This window comes from Bubalus bubalis, chromosome 21, assembly GCF_019923935.1.
Source record: "Bubalus bubalis isolate 160015118507 breed Murrah chromosome 21, NDDB_SH_1, whole genome shotgun sequence".
Taxonomy (NCBI): Eukaryota; Metazoa; Chordata; class Mammalia; order Artiodactyla; family Bovidae; genus Bubalus; species Bubalus bubalis.
In genome coordinates, this window is record NC_059177.1 from 59,553,834 (window position 1) to 59,575,246 (window position 21,413).

The window sequence follows — 21,413 nt, forward strand, 5'->3', positions numbered from 1 at the left end:
ACAATACAACTTGGAAAAGGCAATGGTGCAGAGAGCTGACTTGACCGATCAAATATTGAAATGTTAGTTTTTCAACAGAGAACATTTTTATTAATTTAATTAATAATATTAATTAATTTCAGTAGAGAAATTAAAACAGTGTATTACTGAAAGAAAAATAGGTACTATTCCACCAGAAATGGACATAGTCCATAAACAGCCTCATGTTTATATGGCAATTTGGTATCTACAAAAAAATAATGTCTAACAAGAAAATTCTCTCTGTATTGATATATGAAGATCTCCAGGATCATGTGACTAAGTAGGGAAAAAAAAAGAGAAAGCAGAACAGTATTAGTGTTATGGGTTAAATTTTGTCTCCCTCCAAATTTGCATGTTGACACGGCCAAAAGTAGAGTAATAAACAATTTAAAAAGAGGAAGCAAGTGACAGTGAGGTCATTCGGGGCCCTATCCCAGGATGACTGGTGCCCTTAGAGAGGGGGCGGACACGTGGACGCGGCCAGGTGTTCAGGGCGGCTGGGCTGTCTGCCGGCTGAGGGGCGGCTCCTGGAGCCGAGTCCAGCCCGGCCTCAGACAGAGCCGATTCTGCTGGTACCCTGATGCCAAACCTGCCTCCTCCAGACTGCCCAGCATGGTGCTCTGTTACAGCAGCCCAGGTGAACACACACACACAGCCCGCCATGCTTCGTGCAAGCCAGGAGGGGAAACAGGGAGATGTCTTCATACCTGCTTGCAGTTTCACAAGAAACGAACAAGCGTGGTCACCTGGTGGGCGGGGAGGAATGAAGCTGACGGGGAAGCGGGAGTGAGGCTTCTGAATACAGTGTCTCTGTCTTCCTTTGATTTGTGAATTGTGCTAGTACAGATTTTTTAAATAAAAAATTAAAACTAAATTAAAAGTTAAAATTAATTTAGGGACTTCCTTGGTGGTCCCCTGGTGGCTCAGACGGTAAAGCATCTGCCTCCAATGCAGGAGACCTGGGTTCCATCCCCGGGCCTGGAAGATCCCCTGGAGAAGGAAGTGGCAACCTACTCCAGTATTCTCGCTTGGAGAATCCCATGGATGGAGGAGCCTGGTGGGCTACAGTCCATGGGGTCGCAAAGCTGGACAAGACTGAGCAATTTCACTGGACCACTTGGTGGTCCAGAGGCTAAAACTCGTGCTCCCAAGGCACAGGGGCCCAGGTTCAATCCCTGGTCAGGAAACTAGATCCCACATGCCACAGCTAAGAGCCTGCACAGCTGAATAAATGCATTAATTCATTTCAATTAATTAATTAATACATTAATTTTACATTAAAACACTCAGTTTAAAAGAAACTAAAGTAAGTTTACGGTGTTTCTTTTTCCTCTGGAGTCCTGAATCATCTGATGCTTTGGGGATCGCTTATTGGCTTCAAATCTCTTTCAGTCTTTGCGGTGCTTGGTGGGGGTGGCTGTGGTTGTTTAGTCACTCGGTCGTGTCGAGCTCTTTGGGACCCCACAGGCTGTAACCCGCCATGGGATTCTCCAGGCAAGAATACTGGAGTGGGTGCCATTTCCTCCTCCAGAGGATCTTCCCGACCCAGGGATCAAACCCGGGTCTCCTGCATTGCAGGCAGGTTCTTTACCACTGAGCTACCGGGGAACGCCAGACTCGCTGCTGGTCTCACTCCTGGGCACCATATGCGTTTATTGAGGAAGCACAGTCCTGCTCAGCGCAGGTCCTCTGCTGTGTCCCTGGCAGCCCTGCCCTTGGCTGAGCCCCGTCCTTCCTGCGTGTCCCAGTGCTCTGCTCTGCCTCTCCGCCGAGGACCTCCGCTGGGGCCTGCCCGCCCTTGCTGCCAGGAGCTGTGTCTACAGAGGAGGGGAGGCTCCGTGCCGTCTGGAGGCAGTTGCACACCCATGAGGGGCTCCAGCTCCCTGCACCTGCGAGGCCAGCAAAGATCTCTCAGGGCTGCTTGTGAGCGCCAGCTTCACCCTCTGCCCGGGCTCTCCGCCCCTCTGCCTCCGCTGCGGCCTCCCTTCCCAGCACTCCTCCACAGTTCCCATCTGCAGGGGGCAGACCTCTAGTGTTTTCTAACATGCCACATGACAGCTCACGAAACTACAAGTGTTAGTCCAGCTCTGCGACCCCATGGACTGTAGCCCGCCAGGCCCCCCTGTCTGTGGAATTCTCCAGGCAAGAATGCTGGAGTGGGTGCCATGCCCTTCTCCAGGGGATCTTCCCCACCCAGGGGTCAAACCCAGGTCTCCTTCATTGCAGGTGGATTCTTTACCATGTAAGCCATAAGGAAAGCCCATAAACAATTTTTTTTTCTCCTCCCATCATTACAAAGTGATCCTGTGAAGCAGGGCTGGCAGGGGCATGTGCCCTTTAAAATGGGCCCCAAGGACCTCACGGTTACAGCACCGTGATGAACTTTGGACATCAAGTCAAGGATACACATGTCATTACATTCATTTGAGAAGGCAGGGCAATGTTACATATTTAAGTAAGATGGCAGAATCAGTCAGCACTCAAGGAAAAAGGTGATCTGTATATTTTAAGAGAGGGATTTTAAGAAAGGAAACCAGTTTTCAACTGAGGCAGGGAGGATGCCTTAGGAGGGTCATAAGGGGTGAGCCTTGGTGCCCAGACAGCAGGGGGTAAATGGAGATGCTGCCCCCCATCCCCACCCCATCCGTGCACATGCAGCCTGGGAGCGTCTTTTGTATGTGGGTCCATGAGCACCTCCCACTGGGAAGACCCAGCTGGAGCCCCACTGTCAGGGCAAATGCTTCCATCCCATAAGGAGAGGAGAAAGATTAAGTTGCAAGACCCAAAAGAACAGACTCTCCTGAAGCAACACAGTTCCCTGTGGGATTAACGTCAAGACATCTTGAGCGGATAGCTTTGTGGGTTTGGCAAACAGACCGAGATCTTTGCTGGAGCAGGGACCCTCTTGGGGCTGTTGGGGGATGTGAGTTAACACAGACTCGGTCTTTGAAGCAGAGCTTAGAATGTCCACTCTTTGGTGCTTTGTCAACAGCTGGGCATTCAGAGAGACCATCCTGCTTTAAAGATTTTCTTCTCATTTGGTGGAACTTGCCTTTTTGGAAGGATATTTTGATACTCGTTAATGAAATAGGTCATATTTTCAAACTCCGTAAACCCCTAGGAAGTTCTGTCTGCTGAGACCCCTGTGAAATGTACATGACAGAATTGTCCCATAGTCCTTGAGTTTTAACCACTTTGAATTATTTTTCCTCAAACATTTTTCTTACAAAACCTTTAAAATAGTAGAAATGTTTAACATTGTAACTTTAATTCTTATTTATACCTTCTCTCAAGAAAAGTAAAATACTATGGATTAAGAAAAAAGAGACAGTGGTGAAGGGCGTACGGCAGTTGAGCCTATATGTAGAACAAAGCTCTGAGTCTCAACCTTTGTTGTTCTCGGTTCATGAACTGCTGAAGCCTAGCTTGAAGGCTTTTGAGCACAGCCTTGTTGGCATGTGAAATGAGCACAACTGTGAGGTAGTTTGAACATTCTTTGGCATTGCCCTTCTTTGGGATTGGAATGAAAACTGACCTTTCCCAGTCCTGTGGCTGCGGCCGAGTTTTCCAAATTTGCTGGCACGTTGAGTGCAGCACTTTAACAGCATCATCTTTTAGGATTTGAAATAGCTCAGCTGGAATTCCACAGCTTCCTCTAGCCTGGTTTGTATTCTCAGCCTTGCTTTCTGCTAGTAATAGCTGTGTGACTCCAACTCACTTAGCATAGTTTGGTTTTGTCGGCTTTCGCGATGAAGTGAGGGGGTTTGGACCAAGAGACCCCACGGCTCTCCTCGCTGTGTCGGGCTGTGGTCTGTGTTGAACTATCACATCGTTGCACTGAGACCGTTGGTTCAGCTCCGAGTTACGGCGCACGCCTGCGTGTGCCTGCTCACGGAGAAATACAGGCCACGGGGGCGAGGCGTCTGGGCTTGAGGCTCACCCTTGCTGCTGGCACAGACGTTGCCCCCAGTTGCCTTCTGTCTCTGGACCACACCATCTCCCGACCCAAACCCTCCACTGCTGGGAATGTGGGAACGGGATGGGGTTTGCAATTAGTATGCTTCCCTTTAAAGCAAGTATAGCATACATTTGCAAATCTTAAATTTCAAAAAAAGTAAAAAATGATTTTCAATATAAAATAATTTTCATCTCCAAAAGATCTCCATATGAATTTTTTGAATCACCGTATTGTACTTCCCTGCTGTTGTTCAGTCACTGAGTGGTGTCTGACTCCTGGAGACCCCATGGACTGCAGCACACCAGGCTCCTCTGTCCTCCACTATCTCCCAGAGTTTGCTCAAACTCAAGTCCATTGAGTCAGGAACGCTATCCAAGCATCTCATCCTCTGTCGTCCCCTTCTCCTCCTGCCCACAGTCTTTTCCCAGCTTTACAGACTTATCCAATGAGTTGGCTCTTCGCATCAGGTGGCCAAAGTATTGGAGCTTCAGCATCAGTCTTTCCAGTGAATATTCAGGACTGATTTCCTTTAGGATTGTCTGGTTGGATCTCCTTGCAGTCCAAGGGACTCTCAAGAGTCTTCTCCAGCACCACAGTTCAGAAGCATCAGTTCTTCAGTGCTCAGCCATATTTAAGATCCAGCTCTCCCAACTGTACACGACCACTGGGAAAACCAAGGCTTTGACTATAAGGGTCTTTGTCAGCAAAGTGATGTCTCTGCTCTTGAATACGCTGTCTAGGCTGGTCATAGCTTTCCTTCCAAGGAGCAAATGTCTTTTATTTTCATTGTTGCAGTCACCATTCACAGTCACTTTGGAGCCCAAGAAAATAAAATCTGTCACTGTTTCCACCTTTTCCCCTTCTATTTGCCATGAAGTGATGGGACTGGATGCCATGGTCTTAGTTTTCTGAATGTTGAGGTTTAAGCCAGCTTTTTACTCTCCTCTTTCAAACTCAACAAGAGGCTCTTTAGTTCCTCTTCACTTTCTGCCATTAGAGTGCCATCATCTTCATATCTGAGGTTGTTGCTCTTTCTCCTGGCAATCTTGATTCCAGGCTGTGATTCATCCAGCCCAGCATTTTGCATGATGTACTCTGCATATAAGTTAAATAAGCAGGGTGACAATATACAGCCTTGACATACTCCTTTCCCAATGTTGAACCAGTTAGTTGTTCCATGTCTGGTTCTTACTGTTGCTTCTTGACCTGAATACGCGTTTCTCAGGAGGCAGGTCAGGTGGTCTGGTGTTCCCACCTCTTTAAGAATTTCCCGGTTTGTGCCTGAGTGTAGTCAGTGAAGCAGAAGTGGGTGTTTTTCTGGAATTCCCTTGATTTCTCTATGATCCAATAGGTGCTGGCAATTTGATCTCTGATTCCTCTGCCTTTTCTTTTTTTTTTTTTCCATGTCTCCCCATTCACAATGCAGACCAGGTAAAGGGCCTGCCTGGGCTGAGGTGTATATGGGGTGGGTTTACTCTGCCTCCTCTTTCTATACAGTCAGTGTAAGAACACAGCCTGTGGTAAGCATCAGGAGGCCTCCTCTGCCTTTTCTAAACCCAGCTTGTACATCTGGAAGTTCTTGGTTCATGTAGTGTTGGACCCTGGTTTGAAGGATTTTGAGCATTGCCTTGCTAGCATGTGAAATGAACACAATTGTGTGGTAGTTTGAGCATTCTTTGGCACTGCCCTTCTTTGGGATTGGAATGAAAACTGACCTTTTCCAGTCCTGTGGCCACTGCTGAGTTTTCCAAATTTGCTGACACGTTGAGTGCAGCACTTTCACAGCCTCATCTTTTAGGATTTTAAATGGCTCAGCTAGAATTCCATCACCTCCACTAGCTTTGCTCATAGTAATACTTCCTAACGCCCTTGACGTCACACTCCAGGAAGTCTGGCTCTAGGTGAGTGACCACACCATCATGGTTATTCGGGTCATTAAGATCTTTTCTGTACAGTTGTTCCGTGTATTCTTGCTATCTCTTCTTAGTCTCTTCTGCTTCTATTAGGTCCATACTGTTCCTATCCTTTATCACCGCCATCCTTGCATGAAAGGTTCCCTTCATAACTCCAATTTTCTTGACAGGATCTCTAGTCTTTCCTGTTCTGCTGTTTTCCTCTATTTCTTTGCATTGTTCATTTAAGAAGGCTTTCTTATCTCTCCTTGCTAGTCTCTGGAACTCTGTATTCAGTTGGATCTATCTTTCCCTATCTTTTACTTCATAAATTGACCAAAATTTATATTGAGGATGTTTTTTAGTGATAGCCTCATTGAGATGTAATTTGCGTGCCCTGTGGTCCACGTGTGTGAAGTATGCAGTTCAGTGGCTCTTGTGCATTCGCAGACCTGTGCAGTCATTACGGTCATCCGAGTATTTCAGAACACTTGTATCACCTCGCAAGAAACCTCGTGCCCGCCGGCCACCGCTCCCCGCGCGCCCCCCGGCCACCGCTCCCCGCCCGCCCCAGCTCCTGGCTCTTCCTCGTCTACTTTCTGACTGTCGCTTTGCCTGTTTTAGATGTTTCATGCATCGTTTTTTAAATTTCAAAACCTTTGGGCATTTTGGTAAAATGTTTGAAGTGGGAGAGGACTCACATCCAGCTTTTCAGGAGGCTTAGAGAGCTCTGCGGCTTTGAGAACAGAACGCAAACCTCTTAGCAGCTGTAAGAGATGAGATCTGGACCCAGCCTCTGTTCTCCATCCCTACCCCTCCCCACGCCTCCCCCACCTCCAGGACCTCCCATCCGGCCCCTAAGGCATCCCTAAGGACCCTTTCTTATGTCCTCCGCGCCCCACTCTCTGGCACCCAGTATCAACGATGTCTGTTAATGTATGTTTCGCCTTTGCTGTGACTTGAATAAACAGATGTTCCCAGCGAGAGGCGTCTTCAGAGGAGAGAGGGCTGAATAAGATGCAGGTGTCAGCAAGGGCTGCCAGGCACCTTGGCCTGGGCAGGTGGCTTCAGGGAGAGATGCCCCGGGCTGCACGGGGGCAGCGTGACCCAGGGGGGAGGGACGCATGTCTGACTGGGTGCAGGTGGGAGGGCCCAAGCCATTAACACCCGGCCAGGGCTGGGGCAGCAGGCCCGGGGTGAGTTCCTGGGAACTCCTGCCCACACGTCTGCGGGTTTTATCTGCAGGTCGCTCCTCCGTGTGTCTTTATGAAGAGGTTTACAGAAGAGATGAACGTTGCAGCAAGTCCTAGTTACCTGTCACCCGGATCCTGTAACACCGCTGCATGCTTGCTCTCACCCATCTGTCTGTCTTTCCATTCCTGTAACCAAGTCCAGTCTATAAGGATGTCTTTCAAAGTGGGTCACAGACATCCGGGCTTCACCCCTAACGCTTCAGCATGAATATCGTTAAGTAGAGTTCCATGTTCACTTACTTTTTTCTGTGGAGGTAACATTTACTTGGGCTTTTCTTGTGGCTCAGAGGTCAAGAATCTGCCTGCAGTGCAGGAGACGCAGGCTTGATCCCTGGGTGGGGAAGTTCCCCTGGAGAAGGAAATGGCAACCTGCTCTGGTATTCCTGCCTGGAAAGTCCCACGGACAGAGGAACCAGATGGGTTACAGTCCGTGGGGTTGCAAAGAATCAGACACAACTTAGCAACTAAACATCAACAACATTTACTTATAATGACATGTCCCAATTTCAAGCTCATGACGTGTCATTTCTGACAAGTACGCAGACCCATGTAACCCAGGCCCTTTTCAACATCCCCTCACCTGGAGAGTCAAGAGGCACAACCTTTCAGTTATAAAGCAAATAAGTCCCGGGAATGGAAGTTACAGCATGGCGGCAGGAGTTAATGATTCCGTACTGTGTGCATACATGTTTAAATATTTATCTAGGTGTTTGGCCGCATTAGCTCGTAGCCGCGGCACTAAGGATCTTCGTTGCATCGTGTGGGATCGTTGTGGTCACAGACTCTCTAGTTGGGATGCAGGAGCTTACTTGCTCCATGGCACCTGGGTTCTTAGTTCACTGACCAGGGATGGAACCCATGTCCCCTGCATTGCAAGGCAGATGCTTAACCACTGGACCACCAGGGAAGTCCCTCACTGTGTGTCTGAACGCTGTTGAGAGTGGGTCTTGAAAGTTCTCATCACAAGAAGAAACTTCTGCAGCTGGACGATGACACGCATTAACTAGTCTTATTATGGTGATCATTTCACAGTGTATACAAATATCCGGTCATCGCGGTGTACACCTGAGACTAACATGATGTTTTATGCCAAGTATATCTCTGTGGTTTTGACCAACCCAAACAGCATATTAAAAAGCAGAGACATTACTTTGCCAACAAAGGTCTGTCTAGTCAAAGCTATGGATGTTCCAGTGGTCATGTATGGATGTGAGAGTTGGACTATAAAGAAAGCTGAGGGCCAAAGAACTGCTGGTTTTGAACTGTGGTGTTGAAGACTCTTGAGGGTCCCTTGGACTGCAAGGAGATCCAACCAGTCCATCCTAAAGAAAATCAGTCCTGAATATTCTTTGGAACGACTGATGCTGAAGCTGAAACTCCAATACTTGGGCCACCTGATGGGAAGAACTGACTCATTGGAAAAGACCCTGATGCTGGGAAAGATTGAAGGCGGGAGGAGAAGGGAACGACAGAGGATGAGATGGCTGGACGGCATCACCGACTCGATGGACATGAGTTTGAGTGAGCTCCAGGAGTTGGTGATGGACAGGGAGGCCTGGCGTGCCACAGTCCATGGGGTTGCAAAGAGTCAGACACGACTGAGTGACTGAACTGCACTGAACTGATGCCTCTGTACAGAGAAAGATGCCATCACCCCAGAGATTCCTTGCCTCTCCTCACAGTCCAGAGGCAGGCAGTGTTCTGATTCCACACCGTGGTTTAGTTTTGCCTGTCCTAGAACAGCTTGTAGATGGACTCACACTGGTGTTTTGTTCAAGGCTTGGCTCTCTGACCATCACGCATGACTCGCCCGAACCTTTGTGCGTGTTGGCAGTCCGTTCCTGGTTGTCGCCACATGGTACCGTCTTGCACAAGGGGCAGCCCAGGTATGTGTACCCAGTCGTTGGCTCAGAGACACGTGGGTGTTTCCAGGTTGGGGCAAGTAAGCATGGAGCTGCTGTGAACGTTCTTGCACAAGCCGTTGTGTGGACATGTTTTCGTTTCTCTTGAGCAAAGACTCCGGCGTGGTGTTTCCAGGTTGTAGGTGAAGTGTGTGTTTTGTTTGTAAGGATCTGATACTGACCAGGATTCTTGGCCTTCCCCAGTCAGTAGGAATTGACCAGAGGCCACACAAGAAATCCAGGAAAGGCTTCCCTGGGGCCCTTCCGGCACTGACGAGAGTGCAAAGAACAGGTCCCCTTCCCGCCAGCTTCCTGAGATGGGCGAGCTTGTCCCTCACGTGGGCTGAGGGTAAGGGCGTGTCCAGGGGTCAGGCAGAGGGGTGGCTTCGGTTGTCTGCCCACCACTCTGGTGGTTTTGTGGGCAGGGGCCATGCACAGTACCCTGCTTTTGCTCCTGATATCCTGTGTTTTGAATTATTTTATTAACTCCTTTATTTTATTATTTACTTTTGGCTGTGCCGGGTCTTCACTGCCGTGTGGGCTTTTCTCGGTTACGGCCAGCGGGGCTGCTCTCTCGGCGCGGTGTGCTGGCTTCTCAGCGCCGTGGCGTCTCCTTTGTGGCTCACGGGGTCAGGCACTCGGGCTTCAGTGGTGGTGGTGCCCGGGCTTAGCTGCTCTGCGGCATGTGGGGTCTTCCCGGACCAGGGATCGGACCCGCGTCCCCTGCCTCAGCAGGCGGACTCTTCACCACTGAGCTTCACCGCAGCCCCCAACATCCTGCTTTTGCTTTTGGCTCTTCAGGAGCGGCAGCGGGGACTTCTCGGGGTCTTTTCCCCAGAATCTGCCCTGAGTGTGCTCGCGGTTGTCTGCAGCCCCACGTGGTTTCTTTGTGTTCTGCTGCTGGGAGAGACCTTCGTCTGAGTGGAAGCAATGCAGCGAAGCGTCCCAGATTCCAGTCTGTCTCAGAGCCGGCAGATGCTTTTTTCCAAGTGAAAGGTGAAAGCGTTAGTCGCTCAGTCGTGTCCGACTCTTTGGGACCCCGTGGACTGCATAGCCCGCCAGGCTCCTCTGTCCATGGGATTCTCCAGGCAAGAATACTGGCGTGGGTTGCCATTCCTCCTCCCTGGGGATCGTCCCGACGCAGGGATGGAACCTAGGTCTCCCACACTGCAGGCAGATTCTTAGCCGTTTGAGCAGTTGGGCCATTTACACTCTGACCAACACTTAGGGAGAGCCCCATTCATCCCGTGCCCTGACCAGCACCGGGTGCCGTCGGTCCTTAACATCTCAGCCATTCTGGTGGACAGGCCTGTAGGTTTGGGACATGACAATGTCTGGAAGGTTCTAGGGGGAGAAGACGAGGCAGCTGGGATGGGCACACGCTCTTGGGCGGCTCAAGGAAACAGCTGTTTGCTAACCGACGCGGTAGGACTGACCTTCTAACAACCTCGGGGTGCCCATGCCCGGGGGTCCACCCCAGCTTCAGATCAGCTCCATCTGAGTTGAGGGACCCCCAGATCATCCTGGCCCTGCCACTAACTTGGGGTGCCACCTTGAGACTTCCTTCTGACACATGAGGAGATAGACGCTTGCCAAGGTTCCCCTCTGCTTTTAACTTCCATGACCTGAAGTCAGAGGTGGTGGGGTGCAGACTTGCTGCTTAGCAGGATTCCGGGGTGGGTGCACATCCAGGTGCCTGGTCCACCTCCACAGACACTCGTGGTCACCCGGCATGGATCACATCTCTCTGACCGAGTGTTGAATGAATACTATTGAATGCAGATCTTTGGCACCAGCACTTCTTACATTATTGAAGTTGCAAATCTGGACACTTAGATTTTACAAAGAGCAAACTAGGAAGTGTATTGTTGAACTTTATGGGTAAATTTTGCTTTTAATTCACCAGTTAGCATTAATTTTATTTACTATTTTTTTTGTTGTTGTTTTAGTTGCTAAGTTGTGTCCAACTCTTTTTTTCTTTTTAATTTATTTTTTTAATTGAAGGATGATTGCTTTACAGATTTTGTTGTTTTCTCTTTGCAAACCCAGCGATAGCCTGCCAGGCTACTCTGTCTGTGGGATTTCCCAGGGGAGAATACTGGAGGGGGTTGCCATTTCCTTCTCCAGGGGATCTAGACAACTTGCATATTAGGCAAGCTTCTCTTTTCCTAATGAGAGGATAAAAATAAGAAGCTTCACTTTTGCTACTTTGAATATGCAAACTTTCAGGCAGGAATCATAGAATAAATAATCAGTGGCCTAATTATACTATTTATGACTTCAGTTGCACATTTAAAATTACATATTGTATGATATATTAATTTAAAATGGTTCTATTTTCCTACTCTCTCATTTTATGAAAACAATTTTTTTCAAACTTTTCACATGCACTGCTGACTTCATCTTTGCTCTAAAGTTGCTTCTTAAGCCACCCAAAGCAGATTTCCAGAAACGTGCCGTATTTTATAGGCTGTGTGGATCACTCTTCCTGAGTATATGCAGTGAGCAGTGACCAGAACACCTTCAAATGTTTTAGAAACTTCTATTTGGGGAGATTTTGAACATACAGAAAAGAGCAGAGAATAAATAAAGACTGGCTTCATGAATTATTAATTAATGGTCTATTTTGTTTTACCTCTTCCTCCTCCATTTTGCAATAATAACTTTAATTTTATTATTTTAATTGAAGGATAATTGAGTAACAATGCTGTGCCAATCTCTGCTATGCAGCGAGTGACTCACTCTACACGTATATACATTCTTTAAATATTCATTTCCACTGCAGTTTATCCCAGGAATTGGACGTGGTTCCCTGTGTTGTGCAGTAGGTCCTTGTCATTTCCCATCCTGTATGTGGTGCTTTGCACCTGCTAATCCCATGTTCCCAACCCTCCCCCACCCCCAGGGTACCTGCAGTCTGATCTCTGTGTCTGTGGGCTTGCTTCTATTTTGTTGTTAGGTTCGTTTGCACCATATTTTTGGGTCCACATGCGAGTGACATCATGTGGGGTTTGCCTTTCTCTGTCTTGCTTAGTATAATCATCTCCAGGTCCATCCACGTTGCTGCAAATGGCATTACTGAGTTCCTTTCCGTGGCTGAGTAAGATTCCGTTGTGTAGATGCATCATATCTTTATCCATTGCTCTGCTGAGGGCCACTCAGGTTGCTTCCATGTCTTGGATATTGTAACTGGTGCTGTAATGGACACTGGCTGTGTGTATCTTGTTGAACCACGTTTTTCTCGGGATAGATGCCCAGGCGTGAGGTTGCTTGGTCACATGGCAGCTCTATTTTTAGTTTTTGGGGAACCACACTGTTCTCCATAATGGCTGCACCAGCTTACATCCCCACCAGCAGTGTAGGAGGGTTCCCCCTTTCTCCACACCCTCTCCAGCGTCTGACACTTGGAGACTTTTTAGTGGTGGCCATTCTGACCATGTGAGGTGGTGCAGTAATCTTTTTAAAGTGAGTCTCAAGCGTCAGTCATTGAATCCATCAGCATCATCACCTTTTCCCCTTATTGACTCATACGTGCTTTTCACGGCTAGTTCATGTGACTCAGGGTCCAGATTCCCACTCTGCATTTGGTTGACAGGTCCTTAAATCTCTTAATGTATGGATTCTCACTCTGCCTTTTTCATCTTTTTCTTGGAGTTTACTTAGTGAGAAATCAGCTCTCTTGTCCTGCAGTTTCCCACATCGTGTGCTTTGCTGAGTCCACCACGTTCCTTTATCACCTTCATGTCTGGTCAGCCGGTGTTTTGACCAAGAGGACTCAGATGGTCAGCCTGGCCCATTCTGTCCACGCTGGCCTGTGGCCTTCTGGGTTCAGGAACAGCGATGATCTTTGCCCAGATCCATCCTGTGACAAGGAGGCAAAAAGGCAAAGTTCTGATTCTGTCCTTCTTTTTATTTGCTGGATTTTTTTTTCCCCAAAAGAAGATTTTTCTTTCTTTGGTTTATGATTATTCTAGGGCAGAGTGCCTTAGATGTCTGATTTTTTCCTTCATATTTACCAGTTTTCAGAATAATAATTAGTTTCTAAACATCCTCCAGAGATGACAAAGAAGATTTTTAATTTTAGTTTCACTTTGAACCTGTGGGTGACGAGCTCCAGTTCCCCGCAGTCACTCTCTCTGATGATCAAATCGCCTCATTTTTGGTTTGTTTGACCCCTTTCAGTTTCCTCTTGAGTCCTTTTGACATGACCCTGGGAAAGACAGGTGTTTCAGGCTTATCTTCTGTGTTTCCTGCCCCATATCTGGAATTAACTGTATTCTGTGGACCCTTGGTAGCCTCTTAGCAGGAAAGGCACTTAAAAACCACAAGCTGGGTGCTGGGGGTGCTCGTAACTCCTGGGTCCATTATTGTTTCTAGATGTTGCTGGGAAGGACTTTATTCTTTTGAGGAGTGTGCTGAGGTTATATTGGTATTTTTCGTTCAGTTGAAGGCTTACAGAGTTTTTCCTTAAGTTGTTAGATTTTATATTTTTTCAGCAATAACAGCAAAAAGCTCGGTTCCTAGTGATACATGTTGCCTACTTCTTATTTACTGTGTGTGTGTTTCAGAATTACACCATCGGTACTCGCTGTACTAATTATTGAAAACAGTCTAAGATCTGCTTGCACTTCTTTGGTCTTTAGAGCGCCTCTTGCTGGGGGTGCAAATGACTGTTTCTAACTCAAATCTCGAAACCCTCCGTGTGTCTAACTTCCCTTCCTGTCCCTTCCAACTCATCCTGTCCCAGCTTCACAGGGAACCTATTACAGCTGTGTCCCTGCTGCCTTTTGGGGAATGGGCTGGAGAGTTTTCGCTTTGTCTTCTCATCTCCCTGTGAACAAGTCCTCCATGTGCCCTAAGTCACAGCTGAGCTGTGACTCCCCTCTTTAAGCTGCATCCATCTCCCCTGACCAGGCACCTTTCAGGGCACTCCCCTGACCAGGCACCTTTCAGGGCACTCCCCATTGTCCCTCTGCACCCTCTTCTCGGCCATGTCTGTGTCTCATTGCTCATGAGTTGCAGGAGCCCATGTGTCCTGCTCTGGCATGCTCGAGTCTCCCACAGCATCCGGGGAAGGGCAGCAGGGACTCCCTGCCAGCTGGACAGGGGCTGACGGGTCACAGATGCAGGCTGTCTGGGGAGGGGCCTGCCCAGTGAGAGCCTCATTTCAGGGGCCTGCATGCTCCCCTGAGCTGTGTGAATATGCACTAATAGAGTACGTCATCAACCTGCTGGAACATCACGCATGAGGCGGCGGCGGTGGTGGTGTTCAGTTGCTCCGTCGTGTTCAACTCCTTGTGACCCCATGGACTGCAGCACGCCAGCCTCCACTGTCTCCCAGAGCTTGCTGAAACTCATGTCCATTGAGTTGGTGATGCCATCCAACCATCTCATCCTCTGTCATCCCCTTCTCCTCCTGCCTTCAATCTTGCCCAGCATCAGGGTCTTTTCCAATGAGTCAGTTCTTTGTATCAGGTGGCCAAAGTACTGGAGTTTCAGCTTCAGCACCAGTCCTTCCAATGAATATTCAGGACTGATTTCTTTTAGGACCAACTAGCTTGATCTCCTTGCTGTCTATGGGATATTATAACATCATATTATTATACAGGACGTGAGGAGTACGCAGATCAGAAATCTGGTCTGTATGGAAAACGGCAGCTCCTCAGCACGTGCCAGCCGTGCACCGGGGTGCTGGGCCTTTCCAGGACCCCGAGGGCCCTGGTCTGGGCAGGAGTGTCCGCCCTGAGACCGTAACACGGCCCCCTCTCACTTTCCCACCGGGGCTCGCTTTCCTGAGAACCCAGGTTCACCGGGAGTAGCTCTGCCTTTGACTGTTTCTCAAGCTGCCTTTGCTGGGAGGAAAACTTGGCAACCCACTGACATGAGCCCTGCCGTGCACATGGCGCTTACACTTTGTTGTTTTGTTTTTTTTAAAGTGCTTATTTTTTCAATTATAAAAATGATGCACACTTATGACAGAAAATTGGGAAGTATTAAACAACTAGAAAGGAGGAAATAATTGTCCACGATCTCCCTGCCTGGAAGCCCCGGTGTTAGCATTCTAGTGGATTTCCTTCAGTCGTTTCCCATGAATATTTATGTAGCAGGATTCATTTCCTGGGTATGCTGTTTTGTCTTGCACTTTTAACTTAGCGTTGCAACATGAGTGTTTCTCTGTTACAGATACGTATTAAAGCTATTTACTACCTAGCTCTTGAGCTCTTTATAAACGTCAGTAAAATTAAATGTGTATGCATTTTTCTGTTGACCACAGCCATAACTCAGGGCTTCCCTGGTGGCTCAGACAATAAAGAGTCCGCTTGCAATGCAGGAGACCCGGGCTCGACCTGGGTCAGAAGGATCCCCTGGAGAAGGAAACGGAAACCCACTCCAGTACTCTTGCCTGGAGAATTCCATGACCAGAGGAGCCTGGAGAGCTACGGTCCATGTGGCTGCAAAGAGTCGGACACGACTGAGCAACACTTTTTTTCATAACCACAGCTAACTGTAACAAAGCAATCAGAGGGGACAGGAAGGTGTAATCTGGAGAGAAAAAGCTCCTTAAGCCCCCTGTCCTCAGTTACAGTCGGTCACCCTCCTTGTTTTCTGTGCCTGTGTTAACATTTGTTTATTTACATACACATGCAATTTTAAAACCTTTTTATTTTGTATTGGAGTACAACCGATTAACAATGTTGTGATAGCTGAACAGTGCAGGGACTCAGCAACACATATACTTGTATCCATTCCCCCCCAAACTCCCCTCCCATCAGGCTCCCACATAACACTGAGCAGAGTTCCCTGTGCTCCACAGGAGGCCCCTGTTGGTCACCCGTTTTAAACACAGCAGAATGCACACAGGCACCTTTACGATCTTGACTGCTTAATCAGAACACTGAAGTCACCGCAGAAGGCGAGGCTGCAGAGTAAGCTGTGGACTCCTTCTGTGCCCAGCCTCAGCCCCCTCCCCAGAGCGGTCACCGTGGGGACTCAGGGTCTTCTGGCTCTTTCCCTGGGTGTCCTGTGGTTGGGTATGCTCGTTTCACTCTGTTCACAGCTCTTGTGCTGGAGGACAGAACCCAGTCCCGGTGACAGAGGCGCTGTGACCTTCTGCGGCGGTGTGACCTTCCCTGTCACTGTGACCTGTTCCCGTGGTACTTTGCTTGACAAAGGGGCTTTGCAGATGGGATTAAGGTTGCTAATCAGTGGACCTTAAAATAAGGATGTTCTCCTGGGGTCGTCTGGGTGGGCCCTTAAAAGCAGAAGAGGGAGGCAGAGAGATTGGAAGCACATGAGACCTTGAGCTTAGAGGGGCCCCAGAGCAGGAAAGGGGTCCTTGGTCTACAAGTGCCAGGACCCAGAAGCTGCCAGCTTGGCGGGGCAGCTTCTTCCCCAGGGTCTCCAGGCAAGAGGAGCCCCCTGGCACCTTGATTTCTGCACATGAGCAGCAAGCAGAGAGTTCAGCCAACCTGTGCCTAGTTCTAACCCACAGAGCTGACGGCTAAGAAGTGGTGTTGAGTCACCTCATTTCTGATTGTCTGTTATTCGGCCAGAAAATGAACTCAGAGGAGACTTGTGTGGCTGGCTCTTTGCAGGAAAGGTTTGCTGGCCTGGTAGACGGCAGTCCCCATTTCTCTTTCTCACCCAAATTTCTCTTCACCTTCACTTCTGGCTTCCCTGCTGGCTCAGTGGTAAAGAATTCGCCTGCCAATGCAGGAGACATGGGTTCAATTCCTGGGTCGGGAAGATCTTCTAGAGAAGGAAATGGCAACTCATCTAGCGTTCTTGCCTGGAAAATCCCATGGACAGAGGAGCCAGGCGGGCTATAATCCACGGGATTGCCAAGAGTCAGACACGGCTGAGCGACTAAACAACAGCAGCCATGACCTCCTCTAGTTGGTTATTATGGCTTACGCCTCAGGCCCCTAAATAGCATTCTCATATCACTCCTTCCTGGTTTTTCAGTTTCTCTCCATCTCTCTGATCGTCACTCAAACTTGGGGCTAGCTCTGTTTCCCACCCCAGCCCTGCTCACTCACGCCCTCATGGTTGTTTTAGGTTGGTTTTGGCAAAACAGATGATTAATATCCACATTTTCAGGGCTAGGAAATACTGTTTGCAGCTATGAAACTGCCAAAAGTAGTAATCGATGATTCAGTTTTCTTTTCCTGCACGACTTTTGTTTTCCTTGGAGTAAATCATTGTTTGTATATTCATACGCCTGGCTTTCCATGAACTTACAGTTAATTCAGTCGCACACTCTTTACCCACTATCTGTACACACGCACAGTAAGGTCTCATGCATTGGTCAGCTCGTCTTCCCCAGGGAGCATCGCTGGGCCGTTCTAGGCCCCTCGCATCTGGATGGCAGCCCTGTCCTCCTGCAGTGCGTCTTCGACACTGTTGCCAGTACCGTTTCTTTCCACCCCTCTGGTCCCCACACCTACACTTTCCTGTAAGCCCAGCCTTCTCATTCTTGGTTGAGTCATTTGTTTGAGAACATCCTCCAGGAGTTTCTTGAGAGAGGATGTGTGGGACGTGAATCTTTTGAGAGTTTACTTTGGAAAATGTCTTCATTTTACCCTCCCACTTGATTGATAGTTTGGTGGAGGAGAGAAAGCTTCCGGGCAGAAAGTGATTTCTGTGCCAAATGGAGTGGGGTGCCGGCTGCCAGCTGTGTTCCAGGCTGCTCCTTAGACGTCCAGTGCTGGCTGGGGCACCGAATGATGCCTCTGCCCCAGAGACGCAGTCGTAACACTGGAGCCTGTGAGCACGGTGCTGCACACGGCAAAGGGGCTCTGCAGGTGGGGTGTTAAGGATGTCGGAATAGGGGCGCTCTCCTGTGGATTGAATGGAATCACAGGGGTCCTTAGAGGGAGGCAGCAGGATCAGAGTTGTAGGAGCTGTGAGAATTTAAGTAGAGTTCGGGGGTGGTTGGCAGGGGAAGGGGAAAAGAGAGACTTGAAAATGCTGGCTTTGAAGCTACAGGGGCCACAAGTCAAAGAGCGTGGTGATCCCCAGAAGCTGGAAAAGGCAGAGAGGCAGACTGTCCCATCAGAGTCTCCAAAAACGAGACAGCCGAGCCTGACCTTGACTCCAGCCCTGCAAGACCCACGTGGCATTTCTGATGATGAATACTGCCTGTGCCGTTGTTAGCTGCTGGATTTGTGCTTATGATTTACAGCGGTGATGAGAAACGAACACAAGGCCAGCCTACCCATCTGATTCCTGCTCTTTTCTTCTCGGTCATTCTCCGTCTCTGAAAGCCTGTGGCGTCTTTTCTGTCTCCAGTGTCTTGAGGGTCTGTGATTGTGTGCCCCGGTGAGCACTTGCTGGGTCTTCACAGCAGGGCAACCCATCTTCTGGGGAGGGTTTAGACCCCCTCCCCAGTCTGTCCCCACCCACCCTTTATTTGATTCTTTTTTCTCTGAAACTCTTCTGACTTGAATCCTGAACTTTGTGGACCAGTCCTTAAATTTTCTTAATTTTTCTCCTTTATTTTCCAACTCTTTATCTCATTGTCAACTTTCTGTTCTTACTTTCATCTTCTAAACCTTCTATGAGCTTTCCATTTCCACTGTCATGATTTTAATTACCAAAATTATTTTTTTGTTCTCTGAATGCTAATTTTTATTGCAGCCTGTTTCATGATCACAATATCATCTTTTTGAGGATATTAATAATCTTTGGGGTCGCAAAGAGTTGGACGTGACTGAACTGAACTGAATAATCTTTTTTAAGCTTTCTTCTCTTGCAAAATCCCCGTTTTCTCCAAGTTGCTGTTCTGTCTCCATCTTGTACATCTTCATTTTGGTCCCCATCTTTCTGGTCAGAACCTTTCCTCTGATGTCTGCTGACCCTTGGTCTCTTAATATTCAAGAATGGGATGCTAAATGTTGACTGGAAACCGAAGGGGTGAGTTTGAACTTTGCTGCAGGGTGGTATGGCCGGCTCATTTAGTTGGGACGTCCTGATGGGATTCCTTAAATTCTACTGGAAAAATCCTCCAGTCTCCTGCCTCAAGGGGAAGACTTCTGGAGACTGAGTTGGGGAGAGGTCTGGGGTTTTCACTATCCAGAATACAGATATCTTCTTGCTTTTTCAGTATCACAACACTGACCTCAATTGTCCCTCAAGTCCCCCAGTCCAGAGACTCACTTTCATATCCCCCTGAATAAATCTCTCATCTTCTGCTAGGCTGGGGGAGAGGTGGCCACCGGTGAAGCAGAGTAGGAAGGGGTCCTCAAGGGACCTCAAGTCTGCGTGCTTGGGGCTCTGCGGGGCGAGTCTGGTTGGTGCTCCACATTCCAACCCCACCGTGCACTGCCCTCCCCTCCCGCCACCTCTGAGGGCAGATTATGTCTTTAAAGCAACCCTTGTGTTTATCTAAAAGGGTTTTGGGGGCGAAAGAGATGCATGGGCTGTCTCTGCTCTGTCCACCTGGGACACCTAACATATTTGGCACCACAAGAGGACACTTTGTTAAACATTTTGTCTCTTACACAACAACATTCTTTACAATGATAATCATGAAATAATAATAATGAAGGAGAATGTTGGAGGAGAGAGACCGATCCTCTTCCATTGAGCTTTGTACATATAATCATGTGAGTGAATAAAAACATGCAGATGTGCACCCATGTCTGGAAAGGAACAGGCAATGGATTACAATTTTAATTATGCTAATTTTCAAGAAGGGGATCTATCCTGCATTCACATTTGATTTCACAGTTTTAAATTTCCAACAGAAGTAGAAACCCCAAGTCATCACGTAAATCAACAGAAATTAAAAAAAAAAAAAGAATGAACAGATCTGAAGTAGCTCAAGTTCCCTCTCTTCCGCTGTGAGTCAGTGTGCTGTTATCTTTTTATGTTGAATCTGCTATTTGAAAACGGGAACACGCAGTGTCCCTGCCGGACGCAGGCTGGAGACAGGAGCCCAAAGAGAGCAAAGACGAGCACAAACACCATGAGTGCGCGTGACGGGCCTCCTGCGCTGGGAGCCAAGCTGTGCGTCCGGGGATTCTCCACGTTACCTGGGCAAATTGCGGCCCCCACAGTGCCCTTAAGACGTGTGTTCCACTCTGGAAGTTTCTAAATTATTTTTAACATGAAGTTTATTGGATGCCTACTGCGCTCCAGGAACAGCTGCGGGCGTTCATCTGTTTTCTCCTGATACACCTTCTTTTTTAAAAACTTTTTATTTTGTGTTGGGATGTAACCAGTTAACAAAGTTGTGACAGTTTCAGGTGAACAGCGGAGGGACTCAGCCATACATTTACATGTATCCCTGCTCCCCAGACGCTACTAAAGTCATGCTCAAAATTCTCCAAGCCAGGCTTCAGCAATACGTGAACTGTGAACTTCCAGATGTTCAAGCTGGTTTTAGAAAAGGCAGAGGAACCAGAGATCAAATTGCCAACATCCGCTGGATCATCGAAAAAGCAAGAGAGTTCCAGAAAAACATCTATTTCTGCTTTATTGACTATGCCAAAGCCTTTGACTATGTGGATCACAATAAACTGTGGAAAATTCTTCAAGAGATGGGAACACCAGACCACCTGACCTGCCTCTTGAGAAACCTATATGCAGGTCAGGAAGCAACAGTTAGAACTGGACATGGAACAACAGACTGGTTCCAAATAGGAAAAGGAGTACGTCAAGGCTGTATATTGTCACCCTGCTTATTTAACTTATATGCAGAGTACATCATGAGAAACGCAGGGCTGGAAGAAGCACAAGCTGGAATCAAGATTGCCGGGAGAGATATCAATAACCTCAGATATGCAGATGACACCACCCTTATGGCAGAAACTGAAGAAGAACTAAAAAGCCTCTTGATGAAAGTGAAAGAGGAGAGTGAAAAAGGTGGCTTAAAGCTCAACATTCAGAAAACGAAGATCATGGCATCTGGGCCCATCACTCCATGGGAAATAGATGGGGAAACAGTGGAAACAGTGTCAGACTTTATTTTTTTGGGCTCCAAAATCACTGCAAATGGTGATTGCAGCCATGAAATTAAAAGATACCTACTCCTTGGAAGAAAAGTTATAACCAACCTAGACAGCATATTGCAAAGCAGAGACATTACTTTGCCAGCAAAGGTCCGTCTAGTCAAGGCTATGGTTTTTCCTGTGGTCATGTATGGATGTGAGAGCTGGACTATAAAGAAAGCTGAGCGCTGAAGAATTGATGCTTTTGAACTGTGGTGTTGGAGAAGACTCTTGAAAGTCCCCTGGACTGCAAGGAGATCCAACCAGTCCATCCTAAAGGAGATCAGCCCTGGGATTTCTTTGGAAGGAATGATGCTAAAGCTGAAACTCCAGTACTTTGGCCACCTCATGTGAAGAGTTGACTCATTGCAAAAGACTCTGATGCTGGGAGGGAT

At 48.0% G+C, this 21,413-nt stretch overlaps 1 non-coding gene across 1 annotated transcript; it reads right to left on the reverse strand.

Annotated features, from left to right (window-relative positions):
* Nucleotides 1–5,380: 5,380 nt before the first annotated feature.
* Nucleotides 5,381–5,516, reverse strand: LOC112581317. Its single transcript, XR_003105850.1, has one exon. It is a non-coding gene; the product is annotated as a small nucleolar RNA SNORA51 (small nucleolar RNA).
* Nucleotides 5,517–21,413: the final 15,897 nt, after the last annotated feature.